This window comes from Lissotriton helveticus, chromosome 3_1 (assembly GCF_964261635.1).
Source record: "Lissotriton helveticus chromosome 3_1, aLisHel1.1, whole genome shotgun sequence".
NCBI classification, from domain to species: Eukaryota; Metazoa; Chordata; class Amphibia; order Caudata; family Salamandridae; genus Lissotriton; species Lissotriton helveticus.
This window is the reverse complement of record NC_136061.1, coordinates 131,448,762-131,471,473: the sequence shown is the minus strand read 5'-3', so window position 1 is coordinate 131,471,473 and position 22,712 is coordinate 131,448,762. Positions and strand designations below refer to the sequence as shown.

Sequence of the window (22,712 nt, the reverse complement as noted above, 5' to 3'; positions counted from 1 at the left end):
TATAATACAGATCACAAGCATTAGGTGCTAAACCCTGCTTGGAACATGGTAAGAGGCAGTTGGTGGAACACAATCGTTAAATGCAAATTTCCACTCTGTAACTCTAGTTTCAACCCCCACTTTACCTAGAACAATCCTGCATGGTCTTGATTTAACAATACTTGCACTGCTGGATAGATTTTAGATCCCGGTTATCAGACAAGCAAATCACTAACGCTTTAAATTTACTGAAGCTCTTACTGTGCATTTAGTTCCAGAGTGGACGAGACAACATTTGCTCACAGCGGTTAATTCTAACTAATTTACTCCTTCCTACCCCTTACTTTATGAGAACCTTATTATTCAACATGCCTTTGGGTAATGAGCTAGATTCCCATTAATGCACTGGCATATATTTGTTTTTATTAGATTTCACACAGTTCATTGTTTGTTTATTGGTGTAATTCTATGGTGGTTAATTTATTACATCTTGGGCAAGCATTGCTCAGTCTATGCTACATAAATATTAATATTAAATAAATGTGTCTGTACATGAAAGCATTAAGCAGCAAAGTGGCTCAAATAATTAATCACATTGGTAATAAATAAACAAGCGATCACATTTATACATTTTATAATTTATGCAATGATGCATAACCATGACTAAATCTCATCCTACAATTTTCTTAGTCGGGTACCAAAGTTTTGGATTTTAAGACTGAGCATAGCGGAGTTGCATCTGTTGCTGCGGCATCGATCCAAAGGGTGGGAAGTTACTTGCCTATCTGCCGTGGCTACATAAAACCAGCAGTTGGAGAGCTTACAGACCACGTTGCTTAACGAACACAGCTATTGTGCTTACTTTTTTGGGGGGTTATTTACATAGAGCAGGCAACCAAAGGGGCCACAGAGTGGTTTACACAGAAGTAAGCAACAGGTAAAGGTTACTTTGGCACAGAGGGATATTTACAATTAGACGAGTATTCAGGTCAAACGTTTACAGATATACAAATTTACAGATGCCAAGGTCAGTGCAGAAGATATAGGGTTACTGTGGTTAGTGACTGGGAGGGTGCCACTGGGTGCGCAGAAAAACGCAAAAATCCAAAATCTAAGTTAGGTCAACCGCTAATTACATGAACTCACCACACTATTGTATGCAGACTTACTGACATTCGCCTTCAAGGCCCCAGGTGAACATTTCCTTAGTGTTACCTAATTTTATCCCTAGAAGTTTCTAAATAATCACTACACTGAATATCTGTGTAAAGAGCAGGTTTCTCAGTAAGGTGATGTAAGTCTCGGGTCTAATCTTCAGACAGTTCACTACATTGTCACATCTTGGTTCCACTGCCTTCATGGCTACAGCCATAGTAAGAGAATAAAGATAATAAAACTTATCTTTTTAATATCATAAAGTACAACTACATGAATTTTACATTTAAGTCATTCAGGGGAATAGGTTTTAGAATATTTGCCCTTACTGCGATCTTAAGGGCATACATTTGTCTGCAGCAAGGGGCTGCCAGATACTGAAGGACTCCTTGCTATGCCCAGCTATCACATTGTCCTAGAAAAATCATACAAATGTTACTAACCCTTCAGGTCTGGTGACTTGAATAATCACCTAAACCTAACTGCAATGCGCTTGACCCATTAACTGTTCCAAATTTTGTGATCCTATGAAAATATTTTGAGTCGCCCTTTACTCGTTATTATTTTTCTTAATTCTTTTATTCATAATACACATATTTGAAGAACACCTTCAAATGTGCGAGTTCAGCATGTCTACTGTACAAAAACCCTCGTGTTTGATTAAATAGATCAAACCATTGCACCATGTGTAATAAAAATCTAGCCCACATAATAGGTACTCATGACCTCCTCACTTGTCTTTTGGTTCATCAATAGTATAGCCAACAGGGCAGGAATGTTTCTTAGTTTATGTTTAAAATCTCACACTTTTAATACAGGTTACTAAAGCATCATGTGGCAGTGCGCTGTGATTTACTGACAGCACATTTCTACTGAAATGGCCACAAACCTTCCCAGGGACTACAGTTTTATTGATTAAAAAATAAACAGCTTACAAACGATAATGGGGAATTTGGGTTTCAACAAATATTTATCATTTGCACAAAACGAAGTAAAGAGTAGAATTCACTATGCACTTAAAAAAAGAACATGAACACTAGCAAAGTGTTTTTTTTTCATACTTTTGAAATATTTGTTCCCATCACACATCAGAATTTTTTTTTTTTTAAAGTGCTTTACCAACTACTGAAATATATTTTGAATTATTTGTACAGGTCATACAAGGCATTTCTATGTTTTTTAGAAACAAAATTGACAACTTTATAGCCTTTCATAGCAGACAGCAGGATTGTCATACAGTTCACTTTCCTTTTCTTTCTCGGACTGCAAAGTTATTGGATTTTGTAAACATGATCTACAGGATAAAATTAGGAACAAACTGTAAGAAGACATAAGCATACCTCTGTTTGTCGCACAGCAAATGTAACACGATTTAAAGGGGTCTTTATTGCTCTTTCACTTTCTTAATTATAAGGACACCTGTTCTTTGTCAGGTGGAGTCTCTCAATAGACTGGCCCAATACTCCCTGAAAATAGCTCGTCCTTATAGCATCAGACTGGCCATAGCGAGGGGCGAGTAGTCTTTGAGGCCTGTATAATAAAGCAGTTCTAAACTATCAAACAACCTTCAACATTTCAACCAACATGTTTTCAAACTGTCACAGTAGGCAGAAACTTGTTATTTATTTAGAGCAATACCTAATGCCTTTAATAAAGCGAGGCACACTGGCTTTCAAATGCTTCTCAGCGCTAATGAAGCCACAGTCTGTACTTGCAATAAGAAAAGTTAGAATCCAAACAGAGATGGGTGTGCCCAAGCCCAATATTCTTCAGTCGATATGACTGCTTAATTTGTAAAATAGTAAGTGCCTTGGCCCAGGATATTTCTCAGGAGGCAACTGCAGTTTGCAGTTTACATTCCCTGCCAGTGCTGGCAAATACAATTACCAATAATACCTACTTAACAACAGCAGTCCGAAAAATGTGATAATTTGTTCTACACTAGGTGACCCAAAGCAGTGACAATGCCCGGAGCACTGAGGTATTACTTTTTTTTATCGTATATTGAATTAACACTTTGCTCGTGTGCTGTTTTAAAATAGACTGACAGTGCCGCAAAGTGGTGATCCATCATAAATATGGTGCCAAATGTATGCAAGTACTGAGCACTGTAAAACAGTGGCACAAATTAAGCTCTCTCTCTAAACCCAACAGTAAAATTAAGTACTAAGTGTTTCAGAGAAGTTCAGCTTTTACCCAAAACACATGCAGTGCACTTCTACTCTCAGACTTGGGTTCAATGTATTCCTTGAGCTTGAGGCCTTGGACTCTCAAGGAACTGACAATATTTAACAACTTTGAAGCTCTGCTGAGTAATGAAGCATGCCACAACGGAGTGCAGGGTCTTGATCAAACACACAAAGATAATTTACTCCAGACGGTCTTCTATAAAATGCAGGTGCCTTTGAATTATTTTGGGAGCCACGTGTATGGTAAGTCATAGCCTAAGGATGCCAGGTTAACTAGTAGTAGGGAGTAAGTGTTGAGGTATAATTTCTAAGCATAATAAGCCGCAAATACAGAACAATAACCAAATTCCCAGTCAGTGCTTGTTCTATTAAAAAGATACCAAGTCACCCAGAACGCACTATTATATAAAAGGTTTCAAGAGCGACTTGTTACTAAAGGCTAACCTCGACAACAGACAGTTTATTATGGGAGTGGTATGCACCAACATTGTGGGGGACAACTCTGTTGGGTACTCTTGTACCCCAACACAGTCTCTTGGACTCCCTTCCTTTGTCAAGCAAGGATGCTCACGGAATTGTCCGGCTACGATTGGAACAAAGGTGAGACACTGCAGTATCAGCCCAGGAAAGGGGGGCACGATGAATAGGTCATGGTCCTAGTGTTTTGATAGCTCTGTAGATTTGGATGTTCTTCCTCAGCTCCAGACACAAACCTACCTCCCAAAAAGCTAAGTGTGCACCGCAAACGAGCCCTTTGGCTGTTGATCACATTGTCACAGTTAGTTGGAGCCAAAGGTGTCAAAAATCCATTTTGCATTCCTTAAATAGAGAATTTTAGGTAATGGCTATTTAAGAATTGCAAAATGGTATGTAAGAAAATAGCAATTACCTAATTGAAATTCCTAAAGATTTGCAATCAGGTAATCGCTATTAGGTAAAATGACTCCATTCGTTTTTATGGGTCTAAAGGCCCATACGTGCGAATGGTTTTGCATGACCTAATTTGCGATTACTTAATGCAATACCAAGGGTGCCTGGGGGGCTTAGGCCCCCTAAAGCAACACCCAAACAAATGCACATGCAAAGCCTACACATGACCCTAGGGAACCTGTGCACTACATGGCACTTTGAAAAATGCATTTTTTTGTGCATTTTTCAAAATGTACACATGGTTACCATCGACTTGGAGTCGACGGTAATAGAATTTCCTAAATGCACAGTTTGTATTTAGAAAATGCTTGGTATATGTGCTAAGGGAATCACAAATTATGATTCCCTATTTGTAGTCCCATGTTAGGTAACTGTAATTTTTGCGATTACCTAAAATTTCATCTACAAAAAATTTAATTCAACTTGAAAGGCTATTTTGCATTCGAAACAGGCGAAATTACAGATTAACACCATTTGTGAATGCAAAATTGTTTGAAAGATGTGACCCTTGATTTCTTAGTAATGGCGACTGAAGACAGCACTCCTACTCATTGTGGGGCATCACAGACTCGTTGCATCCAGGTGCTTCCTTGTAGGACCTGGTGTCCTCGCGCTACTAAGCTAATGGGGAATGAAGACAGCCGTATGTCTGGACACTCTTCAGTTGAGGGTATAGAGGCACTTCAGGGACTCCCAGATTATACTTTCATGGACTGGCACAAATCTTGCCTGGGCACTCAGCCGACCTTTCTGGCTTGTACCACCTCTGCTCCTTCAGTCTCACTTTCCTGAAGCAGCTTCTCCCTGGCAAAGACACCACCCCTCTCTCCTAAGCAGTTAGACAGCTCTCCTTCTCCCTTCTCTCCTGGAAATTCAAAGGGGAGTTGTTGTCCCTAGCCTGGAATGGAAAGGTGGTGATGGACACCCCAACCCTTGAGTTCAAATCATATATTGACTCCAGTGGTGTGGGAACCTTGAATGCAGAAAATAAACGATGGATTTAACCCAGATCTCTTGACTGGGGGTATGTATGATTTATTCAGCATTCCGTCTATCATTTTTTGCGTAGCATTTTTCACCCTAAGTGGGATGGGTATGCATAGACGTGGGTCCCTTGCACACTGTGCCACTGGATTCAAGCTAGCCTGGCTGATGAAGGGTAATACCCAGATTCCGGGCCCCGGATGCTTGTTTCGGTCCAGGGAGGATCTGGCTTGGCAGTTTGGTCTAGACTGTTGCCATGAGGCACAGGGTCAAGACTGATCTGCATATAGCTGGGTCTAAACTGGGGTGGCATGGTGAGCAGAAGAACGATTGATTTAACCCAGATCTCTTGACTGGGGGTGAATGTATGATTTATTCAGCATTCCGTCCATCATTTGTTTGCGTAGCACATATCCGGACTACAGAAGGTCTCAAAAATAGGGCGCAAGTGCTGCCTAAAAAGGATTCTCATTGTAAGATCCTAGAAAGGAGGAGTGTAGAAGATAGATGAATGTAGTATCAAGAAGTAATAGCAGGCAAATAAATTACAACTGCATTACCACTGTAAGCAGTCATGAGGAGGGTGACAGCTACATTAAAGTTTTGTGCAGAGACACAGAAGGACCAGAGCTTCAGTATATTTGCGATCAAGCAGCCTGAGGAATCCCAGTGTCAACTTTTGAAAGCAGGCACATAGGAGGACCATAGCTGCTCTATAATTGTAAGAGCACAGAATGGATTGTGGCTGCTGTAATGAGTAGGAACGGTAAATATAATAGTGGTCCCAGTGTCATACGCACTTTGATTGGGGGGCGGGGGGGGGTTAGGAAGATAATATTCACAAAAAACAAGTCATGAGAGAAGGAGGAATGTATCACCAATGTTATTTAATCACATTGGGAAAACAAAATACATTAGAACCAAAGAGCAAATTGGTAGAGCAATTTTACAAACAACACCTTGAACAGGTATCACATTTGAGTGTGTGGTGCCGGGGGGAGGGGCGGGGGGTGAAATGAATGAGGGCGAAAGAAAGAAAATTAAGTAGTGAAATGAAAAGGGAAGGTTAAGTGGAAGTGACAGAAAATCACATACAATTTTTATCTGTATACATCGTATACCAGATGGTACATATCCACAGTTTATATACATATATATGCCATATGAACGTAATGAACACAGTTAATTAATCACTGTCAATTCAGTATTGGCAAATTTTGTGAAGTAGACGTTTCGACCCCTATATCCATAGGTATCTTGAACCTTACTGCTGGGGTCTTCTTCAGGACCAGTGATGTGTGGGGGAGGGGGGGCCTGTGACACCAGAAGGACAAGCAAATGGCAAGGGAAGGGAAGGGACGTCTATCACAGTTCAGTTGTGAAGAAGGGGAGTTCCTTAGTTCTCCAGGATTTTCGAAAGTAGGCAGGAGTGAGCAGTCACTGCATGTTAATGCGTAGTGTGCACGTTTCCTATCAACCAAAGTAGATCCTTTCCAATTGGAAGTTAATCACAAAACGTCATCTACCCGAAGTGATCAGGGGCAGGTAAGGAGAGTCAATCGGTAAGTATCCAGGATGTATTCTCTCAGGGAAGTAGGAAGACAAAGAGATGGTGCGTCAACAACAGGACAGACCCTCACCTCTAGCTGACAGTTGGAATGTTCGATGCAGAACCAGCTTAAAGCTGAAGGTAGAGTTTAAGAGAAAAGTGGGTGGAGCAATAGGAAAAGAAGTACCCTAGAAAGGAATGCATATAGCCACAGCTGGATAGTAACATCTTCATAGATAAACAACTAGTTCTAGCAAAAACCTCCTCCATAGACATAAAGGAAATATAAATATTCTCATGAAGAGGAATTTTATTGCAAAGAATAGAGCAGTAAAAACACACCCTTTAACACGCATAGTATTTGTACAACTGAGGGGTTTAATTATTTTGTTGGATCTTTGAGGCACTGTAAACTGTGGCTGTTCATTGGTCAATAGGCTTGGTAGTCCCTCTTTAGTAGCGCCTTGTCTAATTTTTTTAACCTTCCATAGTGACACCCACTGATACATCTTTTGTTACTCGTTAGGCTTTAATTACAGCCTCCGAGCACTATTTTCTGAAATAGCTTTGTCCAGCCTGCTGTTGCAGGCAGGACACGCTCTCTCCTTATACTTTAAAAAAAAAAACAGTTATAGCAAAGGCTCTGTCATTTTCAATGCAATAGTTCTCGCATTTGCAAGAGTTTAAGCGATTTGCAATAGCTCAAACTCTCGTAAATGTGAGACCTATCGCATTGCAAATGCTTGTTAATTTGTTGTGTTCAGATTCTGAGAAAGCTTTACAGTGAAACAGAAGCCTTTTTGAAGAACAGTTCATAGTGTTAAGTGAGATTTGTTCTTTGACGCACTCCTCATGGTTTCCTCACTTTTGTCTCCTGAGAATTAATAATCGTTCAAATTCCTGCCATTTGCTTAGTCACACCAGTTTCCTAATTATTTTTTGTCTAGACCAGATTGGCTGTAGTTATTGTCCGCACAACCTTGTCCAGCAATGAAGCCAGTGGATTACAACTTTATGAGCAGCGGAAGGACATCCCACCTGATGCCATTATGGGTGGGCTGTGGGCTACAAAGAAGACAGTGCGCCCAGGAATAGTAATTGTTAAAAATTGTCTTTCATACAAACTTTGAAGAATATTTGATAAAAATCAAAGGCCATCAAGATAAAAATCCCCAGATGAGGGAACGGCTCAACATCCTGTTATATTTACTTATTTATTTGCATTTGTAAGAATAACAGATGAGACAAGAATGAATCCTTTAAGAGGACCATTTCCCACTGATATGTATTGTTTTAATATGTAAGCATTAATGGGTTTGCACATTGGCTAGAGATAGTCATTTATTCTGTAGATTGAGGAAACCTAATCTGAGAGAATTAGGGAATTTAGGGCCTGATTTATTTGTTGGTGGTCGGGCCGCCCTCTACCAGAGGGACAGAGTATTTTACTCATTCACCCTGGCATAGGTCCTGACTGCTAAATTTTTAAATATCCATTGGACATTTAAAGCATTGACAGGAACATTGACAGGAACAGTCGTCAAGGCGATTCCTATAAATGCAATGTAACTTTGCTGTACGGCCCTGTAAAACCTAATAGTGCCCCCAAGCAGGAATTTGTTTTTGAAGAAAAAAAAAAAATCAATGCCCCCCTTGCCATGTGAGTTCTCCCAGGCGAGGGAAGCATTTCAGTTTTTATTGTTTTATTGCCCCTTTTCCCCCATGGTTTTCCTGGTGATGACGGGCAGTGAAAACGTCCTGTATGTCAGCCCATCTAAATTAGATGGGTGGACATCCAGGTCAACCTCCGACTTTCCATACTCAGTCTGTCAGAGAGGTCTAACCACTGCAGCGACTGAGTTGTGTCAGCAAAATTCTGCCCTCTTTTAAATCTGGCGGGCAGACTGTTATGTTGCCGGAATGGGTACTCGGTTGTCATGGCTAAGGGGTATCCTTTTCGCCAACATATAAATCAGGCACTTAACTCGGGACCGATTTATTATTCAGTCAAGATCTCTTTGTCTTCCTACTTCCCTGAGAGAATACATCCTGGATACTTACCGATTGACTCTGATACTTAAGATGGTGTACTCTGGTACTTATAATAAATGTCTTCAGTTCTTAATTTGTATTCGAGATTTCTTCAATGATCATTGGAGTCTCCCATATCTTACATATTAATTGGCGTTGATCCGAGGCGGGCTGCATGAAAATTTGGAGGACCCTGAAGGATTGGGGCCCCTTGAGCTGCAGGGACCAGCGTTACGCCCATGCTACCAACACTTTTATCCAAGATCAACCCACTTCTGTGGAAAACCAATACCAAGAAGGAAAAAATCTCATAACTTAATTAGCCATTAGCCATAATTATCCTGTATTCTCCTCCAGCTGCCAGCGGCTCGGCTTCTTCTACTAAATATGGTCTAGCTATTGCTTTTGAAAAACATGTTCTATTTTTCTGCAGACTTCACTGTTCAAGTACCTGCTTCTCCAGCTGTAACTACTCTCCTACCCTTGCTAGGTGATGCATCAGAGAAGGATTAGAAGAAAAAATAAAGAAGAAGAAAAAAAAAGAGAGAGAGAGACAGCTATTTCATTTATTGTTTTATAATGCATAGGGCTGCATAGGGCTGGCCTGCAGCAGAGGTGTGGGTGAAAACGAAATCCAAGGCTACGTAAAGTTCTCCTTTAAACTTGCTAAATGCAGTTGGGGAGTAAAACCCTGCCTTGCAGTCTTGAGTAGAGGAGAAAGCATTTTCTATGTGTTATAATTTGTAGTCTATTTTTGTAGAGTTCAAGGGAGATGTTGAAACAGAGGCCATGGTGCTACCCTTCGGAGTTCAGAATTGTGATTTTACATGTGGATGTGCCATAGGGATACTGTTGTCAAGGAGAACATTAAATGGGCACATTACCAAATGCTCTCCTTCCTCATCTCCCCCATCAGATTCTTCAAGACTGAAAGAGTGGTATGATGTAAGGCTTGCACTGGCATCTCCACTGAAGGACTAGATAATTCATGGTTGGGCTGCAGGTTATGTCACTGTGGCACGCAGGAGCTAGTCCAATGTTCTACTTTGTGAGACCGCAAATTCACCTCGCAATTCTTCCTGGATTCAAGTCTTAAAAACACCTCAGCACCTCTCCAGTTAGCTCCCACTGCAGAGGGTAACTCACCAGCTCCAAGGGCATTTTCAGTTCTAGCCAAACGTCTTCGAAGAAAGAAAAAAAAAGGGTAAAAAAATGTATTTGCTTGGTTTAAGTCAATGGTTTCCTTTAAGTGAAAAGGTCTGATATTCAAAGTTCAAACAGAGAAACAACCCCAAATGATAGACCGAAAGCTTTATCTCAATGTGTACCCGTAAAGAACTGCACTGAATCCCACGGTGTACACCTGCATCTAACCCAGGTTAAAAAAGGAATCGAAGAAACACATATGTTCAGATAAGTGTCCCAAGTCTCCTTGTAGAGGGGACTGTTAAAACTGGTTGCTATTGGTGAGCACCTGATGAATCAGGTGACTCGTCCAGACTAACTGTGTGGGTCACACTGCCCGGCAACATGTATCTGGAAAAAAATGCATCTTGATTCCTGGTCAGAAAGCAGCATTGTCCTTCAGAGAAGTAAGCTTACAGAAATGGTCGATAAAGATTATCTTTGCAGACGCCAATGTCACATCTGAGCTCGTCTGGCCAAGGCCATCTACACTGCCCAGTCTGCATCAGTACCTTAAATATTTATGAGTCCGCATCCAGCACTACAGTACATCTAATTCAAGGAACTGATGATAACAGAGCTACAACTCTACAGTAAGCACCGACAAATGCAGGTGCTGACTCTGCCCAACCAGAGGCACCCTTGTACCTCCGTTAGAAGCAGCTGGACAGACTTTGTAAATCTGGAAACTGTTGAGTAGCGTCTGGGCAAAAGAAAAAGGTATGTTTTAATGCCCTTTGTTACACAATGGGAATAAAAAAATGTTTTGTGTAGAAATATTTTTGGTCTTCCATTTTTTTTATTGCATAAAACTCATGCTAAAACTCATGCTCGGCGTACAGGAAATGCAGTGGTTGAGATAATCGCACAGTATACATATGATAGAGAGCAGCCGTGAACTTAGACACAGAAGTAGCACTCCTAAAGCACTGAGTATGGACATAATACAAATACCTCGTTTGTTGACAAGTGGAATATCGGGCCGTTACACGGAGAATATTTCCCAATTGCAGGTATCTGTAGTGTTATGGTATAGGAAGATGGCTCTGTATATACTATACCAAAATGAGGTATAGTGTGCACAGAGTCTGGGAGTCCCCAGAGGTATAGCAGAGGCTAAATTAGGCAAGTACTAACAGCTCTCTTTGTGGTAGTATGGGCGAGCAGTTAGGCTTATCCAGAGGGTGTGTTAAGCATTTATTGTAATTACTCAATCAAGGAAAGATACACACACTCAGACAGAATCCCAACTAATTAATTAGGTAAGTATAAAAAAGGAATGCTTAGGTTTTATTTTAGAACCAAGCAGGACTTGACACAGGTAAGTAAATTATACTTTCAAATGCAAGACTGTCCAAGGAAATGCAGTTGTACTTGAAATTGTTACAGGTGTAAAATGCAGTTTGTATTATACAGTAAGTACTTTCAGATTACTTTTTAGTTACTTTAGGATTACTTTGAGTACTGGGGGTGGTATGCCTAGATACCCCACCTTAGGAACTCTAATGCAAGGTAAGTACAACTTGTTATACTTTGCAATAGAATTCTCTTTTCTACATACAACACAGTTCAACACAGACATTTTTAGGCCCAAAATATTTTGAAATGGGTTCTTAAGGGAAAAAGTGTTAGTAGTTTCGCAAGTAAGTACACAACTTACGAGGGTGAGTTTTGGGGGTTAGGACCAAGGTTCCCAAAGTCTAGATGGGCACTCGAGTTGCACCACCAGTGCCACTGGGGCGGCCAGGTGGAGAGTGCCGTTTGCCCGGACCCAAAGTTAGCCCAAAGTTAGCCAATGGGGCTAAGGGGGACTTCGGTTAGGGATTGCTGATGAGCAGTCTACTCGGTTGTGGGAGCAAAGCTCCTGGGGTTAAGGTCAGCACTGCAAGGGCCAACGACTAGCACAGGAGCAGCACCACCAGTGGCACTTGGGCGACCGGGTGCAGGGTGCAAAACGGATAGTGGGGACCCTGTGCTATCCAATGGAGACATTTGGTTTCGAAAAGATGCTGCAGGCTCAGGCAGGGAGGCTTCCTGAAGGTGATCACCGGCTGGAGAGGTAAGTTTGGATCAGGGAGGGGATTCCTGGACACCGTCGGTTGGGCCACCCAAGGCCGTGGGGTGTCAGGTGCAGGGGTGTCTTCTGGCGTCAGGTATTCTTAACCGCTCCAGTCGTGGTCGGAGGGACCCTTTGAGTTGAGGCTGCAGGCGTCGTCTGAAGGCTTGAGGAAGGTTGGGGGATCACCAGATCCCAGGTCAGTATCACTGGGGAGACTTCCTTGAGGTGTCGGGCCACTAACTCGGGCCATGGACGTCAGGTGTAGAATTGCGGAGTCGCCGGTATCCGGATTCTGGAGGAGAGTCTTGGTTTGAGCAAATCGGTGCTCACGGGAGACAGAGTCTGTAGGAAGGTCCCAGGGCAGGTCCTCCAGGCTCTAGGCTGCTGGCTGCTGGACTCGCTGGGGTACTTGCTGTAGGCAGGTCAAAGACAGGACTGGCCGGGTGGACTGGGTTCAAGGCAGTTGGTGTCCTCTTTTCCTTCCTGGGTCTAAGGCTCTTCAGTCCTTCTTTCTTCCTCAAATCTGAGGAGGCAAGGTTCAGGGTTGCCCTTAAATACTAAATCATAGGGCGTTAAAAAGGTGTGCAGGTCGGGACCAATGGGTCCCATCCTTGGGTTGGTTACATCCCATATTATGCCACCCTCCAGTGGGCGGGGGCATGAGCTGCATTTTACATTAAATCCAACACTGGCATCTGGGTGGGTTTATTGTGCTGAAAGCTTGCTACTAAACTTCCCAGTTTTTAATTAAGCAATTATGGAGCTGTGGAGTCCGTATTGACCAACTCTCAGACCATATACTCGTTATGACTTTACTCCACTCACAACGTCTAAGAATGGGCTTAGACACCATAGGGGTACATGGCTCATGCCAATGTACCCTCAATATAGGGCTAGTGTACCCTGCTTGAGGGGTGGCTTAGCTAGGCCTTAGGCAGTAGGTGGCAGGCTTGGCACACAGATGTGTGCCACTTCGACTCTTCACTTTCCTCTGCACTTAAACACACAGCCTGGAATGGCAGTGTGTGGGTGTTAAGGTAAGGCTGGCACGGTAGAGGCAGCAGCCCTTAGGGGCCTTCCCTGGTCACAGAGCCTTGGTACCCATGGAACCTTTTACAAGGGACTTACCTGTGGCCAGAGATGTGCCAATTGTGGATACAACGGTACAGTCTTGGTAAAGAACACAAGCACTGGGAACCTGATTGGCAGGTACCCAGGGCACATCAAGTCAGGTTGCATTCGAAAAAGTGGTGTGTAACCATGTAAAAAGGGGGGAACTTTCCTACATCTGGTGTCTGCCATCCAATAGTCTTGGCACAGGACCTCAAAGGTCACCCTCACCTGCCCTCTCCATACATTGTTGAGATGTTCTATGCCAATCAGCACCCACTTAAAGAAACCGCTAGTGGCCCCAACTTCCCGCAAGTGGGTTCCTTCCACTCTCAACAACAGAGTTGCATAGCAGTTGATTATTTTTCCTATATTTCCTTAACACCTTAACTGCTTCGAACGTTCTGCGCCAGTGCGGAACTTTCTAATAAACGGACAGGGCCGCGTCGGCCAACGGACATGCGCACGCAGCACTACTGAGGTAGTGCTAGCGACGCAGCGAACGGGCTAATAATTATCCATTTTAATCACAAAGTTGCATCTCTCTTCTGAAGTAACTTTGTAAAGCGTAAGTTCAACATGCAGGGCATTTTGCCATTGATACTCAAATCAATGGAATGAGTAAATCTCGGCAACAGCAGCGGTTTGCACGGTTGCTTTTGCGGCGTCAGCCCTGGAATTTCCTGCAACGTGCATTCCCACACCTTGATGACTGAAAGTGTGAATCACATGAGTCTGTGGCAAGGATTCTTTCAGCTTAGCCACCTGTTCCCAAAGAGCTTTGTACTTTGTTGCAACCCTTGCAATCTCTGAATCCAGTCTGGCTCCAGTAGTGTAAACACTCATTGTAAGCCTGGACACAATAATTCGAATTGCGCACTATAAGTGTGGGGAATTCAGGATCAGTATTACAGCTGTGCAGTCACCGAGTGACTGTGTGTAGGTTTTCTCAGGGTGGAATTCTCCATCCTGCATGCAACTCTTCACAGCAGCACACGCAACAGAGTATTGGTGCTTTGTCCCTAAAGCAGGCTGTTCAGAATTGTCAGTATAGATGATGTCATCATACTGAGTAAGAGGCATAACTTCATTAGGTACAGGGTATTCATTTTCATATTGTAGGTAAGCTTGTGTTTGTATTGTAGAGTCAAATCTGAAGTCTACATCTGTTGCAGTGAGAGAGTTGGCCCACTCTATCGATCTTGAATTTAAAGTCTTAGCGTTAGGAATGCTGGCCTTAGTGACAGCCTCTAAGGCCGGTACTGGAGTCACATATAACGGTTTCCCCTCATCTAATGCTCTTTCTGTCACCACAGCAGTCTGTACCGCCATCAGAATCTTTTTTGTCACTCGAAACGCATCTCAGCACTGGATTATTAGTGCTATTTATATGCAATTAGTACTGTGTCTCCTTCGTTGAATCTAAAATAGGTATATCCTGATGCGCCAACAATGATATGGATCACCAGGTTTGTGTTATTGACACGTGTGTATAGGTGTTTTGAAGCTAGCATATCAGCTTGCACTGAACAAAACATTTGTGTGTGTTCAGTTGTCTAATGTGTGCTTGCAAAGTCTGGACGAATCAAGTTGTAGAATGGTTTAACCCGTTCTGCGTAATCTGGATTGTATGTTCTGCCAACATTTAGGAATGCCAACATTTAGGAATGCCAATATGGATTGAATTATCTTCAATGTGTTTGGTGGTTATAAAAGCACACACTTTTCTAAGTAGTGTGTTACAAGGCATTTACCTTCATTTGACAGATCGTATCCCAGAAACAGGAAATTGAGGTGGGCAATTTTTGAAAGCTGAATTTGTAGCCCATGTGAGCTAATCCCCAAACTATGCAATCTACTCTTGGCAAGTGTGTAGAAAGGTCATCGTTAGTCAAATGAATGTCAGACATAGGACAATGTCTGGTCCACAAATGGTTGTAGAAGTTCTGTGAACCAGGCTGAAAACAACTCAGGGTTGTTTTCAGACATTTGGGGTAAACAACAGAACTGTTTTTGAGAACCCAGAGAGCACTGAAGCTTGTCAAATGGTGAACAACACTTACAACGCAACTTTTACATCGCAGAGCCTTTACAATGCAACCATTACAACGCAAACTATTACAACGCATTGCTCTGGGGGGGCGCTCTAGGATAGGGAATAGGTTAATTTACTATCCAATAACCTTTCCTAGTGTCCACGGGGACTGGAGTTGGAATAGTAAATTAAACTATTCACTATCCAGCACCCCAAAGCACTATGCGTTGTAATGGACTGGGTTGTAATATTTACGTTGTAAAGGCATGCGATGTAAATGCATGCGTTGTAATGTCATACATCCTTGTCAAATACCGGCTTTTAGACGCTATATTTTGGCAGAAAAATCCACTTGATAGATCTAGTGTTTTGTATTTTTTTTACGCAATATATTGTAAATTTGGCCTGTGCTATGAGCATTTTGTACTGCGAATATTTGAGTAGCTGTGTTTTAATGTCTGTAATCTAATACTAGACAGTATGAATGATCTGATGTAATGATTGGAAAAATAAGGACAATCCATAAGAGATGTAACTTTCTATCACACCTTAGTAGTGAAGTAGTGTGAGAATCTCTCTAACTTGTTTTTTAGCAAAAAATGTAATGGAGTATGGTCTTTGAGGTTGTGGGGTCGACCTCACTAGTTTAACATGAGGAAAGCAGTCACCCAGCCCACATGGTTGCAGTATAATGCAGGAGCTTGTGCGTATATGCCCACTTCTTGGGTTTTTATGAATGTTTAACTGATTCTGGGACAAGGTCAGAAAAAGCAGGTGAGATTACCATTTCTCCGTTAGGGCAATCGTTCACAAATTCAGGTGGCCAATCCTTTTCGGCCAAAAGAATATTGTAGCCGAATGACAAGTTCTTCTAAAAGAAAACATTAATGTTTCTAGGTATGTCCCTCTCCAATTGAATTGCATTTTGTACAAACTATGCAGGATGCTCACCTTGGTATTTCGTGTTTCCACTACGATATAGTCATTCAAAGCTACTACCACCAGAACATCCATCATGTCCCGGCTAACTATCGTGACTTCAGCTGCGCTGTCCAGCATCGTCCTTAATATCTGCAGCATGCTTCACTTCCAGTCCAGCTACCTTCTTCTTTTTGAATTGAGACTTTGACTGTTTGAGTTGATCTTCCTTTTTTATAAAATAGTTAGAGGAGCGTTGTGAGTCAGTCTTTGATGTCCCGTACTCCTCTGATCTGCACTCTGACCGGCCATCTCTCTCTGATCATTTATCGGATGTGTCCTGAAATGAACGAGATGAACATGTATCAGCACCCTGATACCTGTCAGCGATTTAAAAATTCACAGTTACACAGATTATAGCACTTTTCATTAGCCTCTTGTCGAGGAGATCCGCCCATAACTTAGTCTTTTCTATGTTTCTATTTATCCCACTTCTGAGAAGAATGGAGTGCTTGTTTTGAGTTATCCTTTTCCGAATTCTTCTTAATTTGCGGTCTTACAGGTCTGGCTCCCAAATTATCTCTGCCTATAGATGCAAAGGATTCTTTGATAATTTTAGGTAACTCTCGCTCTTGATATCTCAGAATTAAGTTAGTTAGTCGCTGGTGTACCACCAATGCTGCTGCTTTCCCTTTAATGGTACTCAACATAATGGCGGATACTGCTGCAAAATTGCTCAAACGTTTCATCACCAGATCAAGGGCAGGGACTGCCCCATGCTCATTTTGAATATTTTTAAGCACCTCTGGCAAAACAGCTAATGAGGGAGTACCAGTAGTCCTGGTATATACTGCAGCGACGACTGTGTCCCACGTGGCGCAGTCCTTCACAGGGGGAGCCCTTCCCATAGGTAAGCATATTGTAAGAATTCTGTGTTTCTCCTGGGGTCTCGTATGGGGAAACACTGCTTCAAGTGTACGTGTTTTTTGCATATTTCAGAACTGAATCTCCTCCAGTCTGGTGGGAACTTTTCCCATAACAGCATTGATAGCCTGTGGACTAATGCCTGGTGTAGTCAATAGTTGTTATATAGCTTGAGCAGCCCTGACAGGAATTACAGTCATGGTACGCATAACGAACTGTCTCAGACTTCCATATAGTCGGATTAGACCAAAATATTGTATGCGGAATTGTTCAGCTGTCACAGTAGCCATGTTAGGTGGCATTGTGTAAAATGCTCAGACTTGCCATGTTGCTCCCTCATTACTTAGAGTACCTAGTCGAACTTCTTCTTTAGAGTGTGGTAGGGCACCTTCAAACCAATCTAAATGTTCTTGGTATGTTAATGGTAATTTTAAACCTTTGTAAGCTGTATAGCTATTTGGAACGTCAGTTGTAGTGTAAGTGTGAAACGACCTTGTGTGGATGTTCGCTGCCGGAAATGTAGCCCATGAATAGAATACCTCTGTTCTAAATGCTTTGTGTGCCTCTACCACAAAGGTAACGATCCCACCCGCAAGCGCAAAATCATGTAGGAGCAGTTTTTGAGTAACTGATGTCTAGTTCTCCGGTATATTTAATGTTGCTGGTTCAGCCATAAGAATGTGTTTTAGGGGGCATGGCCGAGCCAGCGCACAAGATGGCTTTGCAGTGTTGAAGTGCCAGGGACCTAGCCTGCAAATGTGTTGCTGACAACATCATCCTACCCTCTTAATGCTCCCTGCAGGCATAATCCTACATTTGTAGGTGCCAGGGCTCTGGATCGCCCGGTCTGATGCAGTGAGCTCCACTGGACCTGCGGCATTCTTCACAGCTGATTGTAATGGCCTGATGCCACTCGGAGGCCCCGCAGAGACATTGGTCAGCGGGTGACCTGACGGCGGGGCTGCGGTAAGTTTGGCCTGAGTTGAGAGCCCCTGATCCGGATGTAGGCTGGTGTGGCCTACGGCATCTCTACCCTCCAAGTGCACCTGGTGGCATTGTGATGGATGCGGTCTGTGGCCTGTGTCTCTTCGGCCGTGTGGGCTCTATTCTGCGGCTGGGGCAGTTCCAGCCCTCTGGGTGCTTCACACCATGGCCTGGCAGGGGTAAGCCCAGGCCGCCCTACCTCATGACAAAGCTACTGGGAGCTCAGCCTGGCGCTGGAGGTTTTACCTTGTGTCCGAGTTGGAGCTTCATTACTGACATCCTGAAAGTCTCTGTTGCTGCAGGTGCCATCACTTACTAAGCCCTGCAGCCTTGTGTGGCTAATCAACCATTGTGAGTTTGTGCGGCAACGTGAGGGATGCTCCCATATATATGCCTATCTCCACAACGCTAAAATACATCTCCCTAGTATAGGATGACTGACATTCAATTAGTGTGTTTGGAGGGCTCTCTATTTCTGCGCTGTAAACCTCAAGCATGGTACCTCGGAACGGAGACCTACTTCACCCAGCTTTTGCCATTCTACATCCATTGAGCCTGCCAAGCCAGAAACCTTCACAATGACAAATCCAACCACCACAGAACCCAATGACCACACCACCCAGAACCCCAGTACATAACCAATTACATATATATAGACTATCCTGTTTTAGGTTTCAACCTATAATAATTGAGAAAATGCAATCGAAAGTAAAATAGCCCTCACCAGAGTATACATATAAACACTGAAAAAACACATGCACAACCACAAACTAAATGCCATTCAAATAAAGGAAAATGAAAGTCAATTTCTTCCTGAAGAGACCAATACAATGTAACATTGTTATACAAGGTAGCAGCAAGAAAGACTGTACTAACAGTATTCTGCTTGTGTTATATTGCTTAGCGATGTGACTAAAATATATTGTTTCTTCTTCCTTTTGATTTTTTCAATTTTGTTGTCTACGGTCTAAAGATTCAGGCTTTAGCTACTTTTATTTGATCTGGTTTGATTAGTTTATAAACTGTAGACAATCAGGAAATAGAATCATATTTGATATTTTGGCTGCATTTAATTATTTGACTGACAGGTAAAATGACTGGTTTCATAAGAATCCTACCCAATATGTACCATTACATTTACCAACATGAAATGGATAAAACCCTTTGATACATCAGCTCCCTATTCTATCATATCGTATTGACAGTAGGTGAATTGCCAAACAACCCAGGCTTTAAACATTCAATGCAAGGTGTAGTGACAGGTATATGTGTAAAGAGTGCTGTCACCCAGCATCTGGAATAGTGGTGAAAACATGACACCAGACTTTTGGAACACATGGAAAGTAGTGTCACTTGGAATGCTGCTGCAAAATATTCTTACTAAGTACAACAAATATGGGAATGATATTGCTTGTATTTGCAGTGATTCAGCTACGTATATGAAAAGGTTGAGTGATGATGACCTGTCAAAAATCGATACATGAGCTGAGGTGCATATTTAATGAAGAATGCCATTGAACTTTAGTCCATTCTGGTGCATTGATTGGTTATGCATGGGAACTAAAACGCAAATATTTTTCATTTTGTGCTTTGTGTGGCATTAAAGAAAGAGTCATCCCAACTGTGTCCATTTAACTGGTGGTTTTCAGTCCTAGAGGCAGTGAATGCTATTTTATCCATGTGTTAAGCGTTTACAGAATTTTTGCTGAGTGATGAAGCCAAAGGTAAGAAATTTAAGGATCTTTGGTCGCATAGTGATGTAAAAAAAAAAAAAAAAAAAAAAGTACACTGCACTCTTAGATTTTTGCAGGAAAGAACTCGAATTTGAAAACACTTGTCTAACAAATGTTCAGCATAATTGGTGCAGATGTGAAACAACTCCTTGATGGTAGGCTAGGTGACACTTTAGTGACTTTCCCACTGCAACATGTTCCTTGTCAAGAGTGCTTTCCACTTTGTAAGCAAAGAAATGTTGAGGGGCAATTCAGGAAATGTTATTTTACAATGTATGAGAAATGTCTTGCAAGGATGGATAGAAATGCCCCTTTACCAGCCATTGCATTTGAAGTGCCAATGAAGTGCCAATGTTGAGGGAGCCTTTTAACAGATAAAGGTTTACATGGGAAAGAAAGAGGGAGCGCACATGACCAAAGACTCACTGAAGAAATATTGTATGATGTACTTCAATAAGTTTGAAATGTATTTGGATCTCATACACTGTACGTATACAGTCTGTATACAATGCACTATCAGTGCAGAAAGCAAGCAATAATAAAAGCAAAACGTTCCATAAAACTGAAAAACACGGTTTCTGTTTTTAATGGCGAGAAAATGTGAAGCCACTAATAACCACTGTTTTTTTACTGTATTGAAATCTCTTGAAAATACACACAAAAAAACTGAATTTACCAAAGATAGAAACAGAAAACGGGAAATCCTACATATATAATATTCTACACCATATTCCATGGTAGATGAAAAGACCACATTATAACAGGGTCATTTTCTTTGTCCTTGTAATCAGCCTTGTTCCAGAGGTTTCATTAGAGAAATTAGTGAGGTCTTCAGAGGGCTGTTTGAGGAAGCTGGCTCCCGAGTATGTTATAAGTCTATTAGGAGAGGGTCAAGATTCAATCCAATGCAGTTACATCATCGCTCTGTGATTGACAGTGTCAGGGTACTACTACATGCAAGAAAACATGTAGCCTGATGTGGGCCACAAGCAGTTACCATCTGACGGTGCCAGTTGTGTTGTTGCAGATGTTTGCATATATACAGTCTGGCACCAGGCGATGAAAGCGAATGGCACGCAAAATGAGTGGCTGTTCCTGTAGTGATTATTAGGCAATATCAGTAGTACCCAAGGTATCCAATGCACCTAATGGGTGGGTCATATGAAGATTGTAACAGGGAGGACAGGCAGGTGGAAGAGCCCTCCCCCTCTTGCGAATGGTGGGTCTCTGATTCTACACCCCCTCCTTCCCTCCAGAACGACTGGACTTCGCTTCCCTTAACAACCAAAACGGAGGAGGAATGCGAGGAAAGCGCCTTTAACTGGGCCTATACCGAGGGCGAAGCCACACCCCCACATGACGTCAGAACCATTGGATTGGTGAAAAGCCAGGAAATGCAAAAGCCGGCGTGTGACGACACCCCGGAGGAGTTGGAAGGAGCGTGGCAGAGAGAGGAAGTAGACGGTGACGGGAGCCGAGTGCGGAATCGAGGGAGAGACGAGAAGGAAGCTGTGCCAGGAGGCCAACAACCCTGCGGAGGGCCGTGCCACACTGGAGCGCCATACCACACTCCCGAGGGAGGAGTGTGGCTGAGACAGGTACGGCAGCGGTTCGCTGGCTGGGTCGGGAGGCGGGGAGACACTCCTCCATAGCGCTGCGAACGCCCAACTACCGCCCTGTATATATTTTGTAAATATACCCGCCTTTTCTTTTCCTCCCGCATTCCTCCCTACACCTTCTCCTCACTACCTGACCCACATCACAGCCCCTACTGTATAAAACACTCGTCAGCGGTGACCCCTCACAACCCGGTTCCTTTTGGGTGACTCTGTAGAGACCTTGAGCCGGACGGCCTCTCTTCTGTTTGTTTGTTTTTCCATATCGGACCGGTGCGGAGCCAACCAAGACCCCAAACGGGAAAGGAAACCAAAGACGAACATACCACCCAACCCTGGGAAGGAAACCGCTACCACGGAATCTGCCAATTTTGCCCGTGAGAGACTAACAACACGCCAAAGAAAATCTCTAACAAAAATAAAGCCCTATCTCACCAGAAAGAGTCTCCGGTCCCTTACTTCACCCATGTCACAAAGATCCACTATCAGAACTAATAGAGTAATGTTTTCAGTAAGATCCTGGTAGCGAGGGGCCTCTTCCATGAGGGCGCACCATCATGAAGTATTAAGTCACAGTCAGTTAGTCAGCAATGTTTGTGTTCGTAATGTCAGTGATATGTGGCGATTTGAGAGGGTTGCTGCTTCCTTGGACTATGTTGCCGAGTACAAGTGGCGGAAATTGACCTGGTAGATTAATTACTGAAAGGCCGCGCTCGGCTGGGTTCTAGAGATTCTGTGATGCACAACAGTAAGCACCGCCCAAGCGCTTGTCAGAGGGCCGCCATCTTGACTACGCTCATGAAGCTTGCGAAACATAATAGTATTATAGCCGACACAGCTGTAATGGCTGCGGAGATTCAGCGATGTATGATTGTGAGGTATGTTGTGTATGCTGGGATCCCGGAGTTACCATGATGTGCTGTAGTGCGCATATTGGCATGCTTAGGAAAGGTCAATACTGGCTCCAATCGATACAGGTGATAGTGGGAGTATGCCATGTTGTCTTCCTGTCCTCGGAGTTTTGGTCAGGCCCACTCTCTGCGTTTGGGCAGCCAATGTAGAGTAGAGGGGTGCTATCTTGCTCCACTGGTTCCACACCTGGTCATTGGCATTGTATAGGGAGGAGATGTCCAAGTTGAGATCTGTCCTTGCCGCAGTGAAGCAACAGGGCTAAGCGCTCTGATCTCATGCCACACCTCCCAGATAACTCAGTACCTTTATTTGAATGGAATTCGTCAGTTCAGAAGTTCAGTCCGCTCCAATATCAGTTATGATGCCGAGCAAACTTGAGAACTCACTAAGAAAAAAAGTAGTATTGCACACCAATCAAT

At 42.9% G+C, this 22,712-nt stretch overlaps 1 protein-coding gene across 4 annotated transcripts in view; it reads right to left on the bottom strand.

The window, feature by feature from the left end:
• Window positions 1-22,712, bottom strand: part of SH2B2 (SH2B adaptor protein 2) — a 487,294-nt gene that overhangs the window by 443,176 nt on the left and 21,406 nt on the right. The window contains exon 2 of one of the 4 annotated variants that reach the window (XM_078679380.1): window positions 16,158-16,464. The exons of the other annotated variants lie outside the window; for them this stretch is intronic. The gene's annotated coding sequence lies outside the window, so the exon portion shown is untranslated. The remainder of the gene's footprint in view (window positions 1-16,157; window positions 16,465-22,712) is intronic. 4 annotated transcript variants of the gene reach the window in all.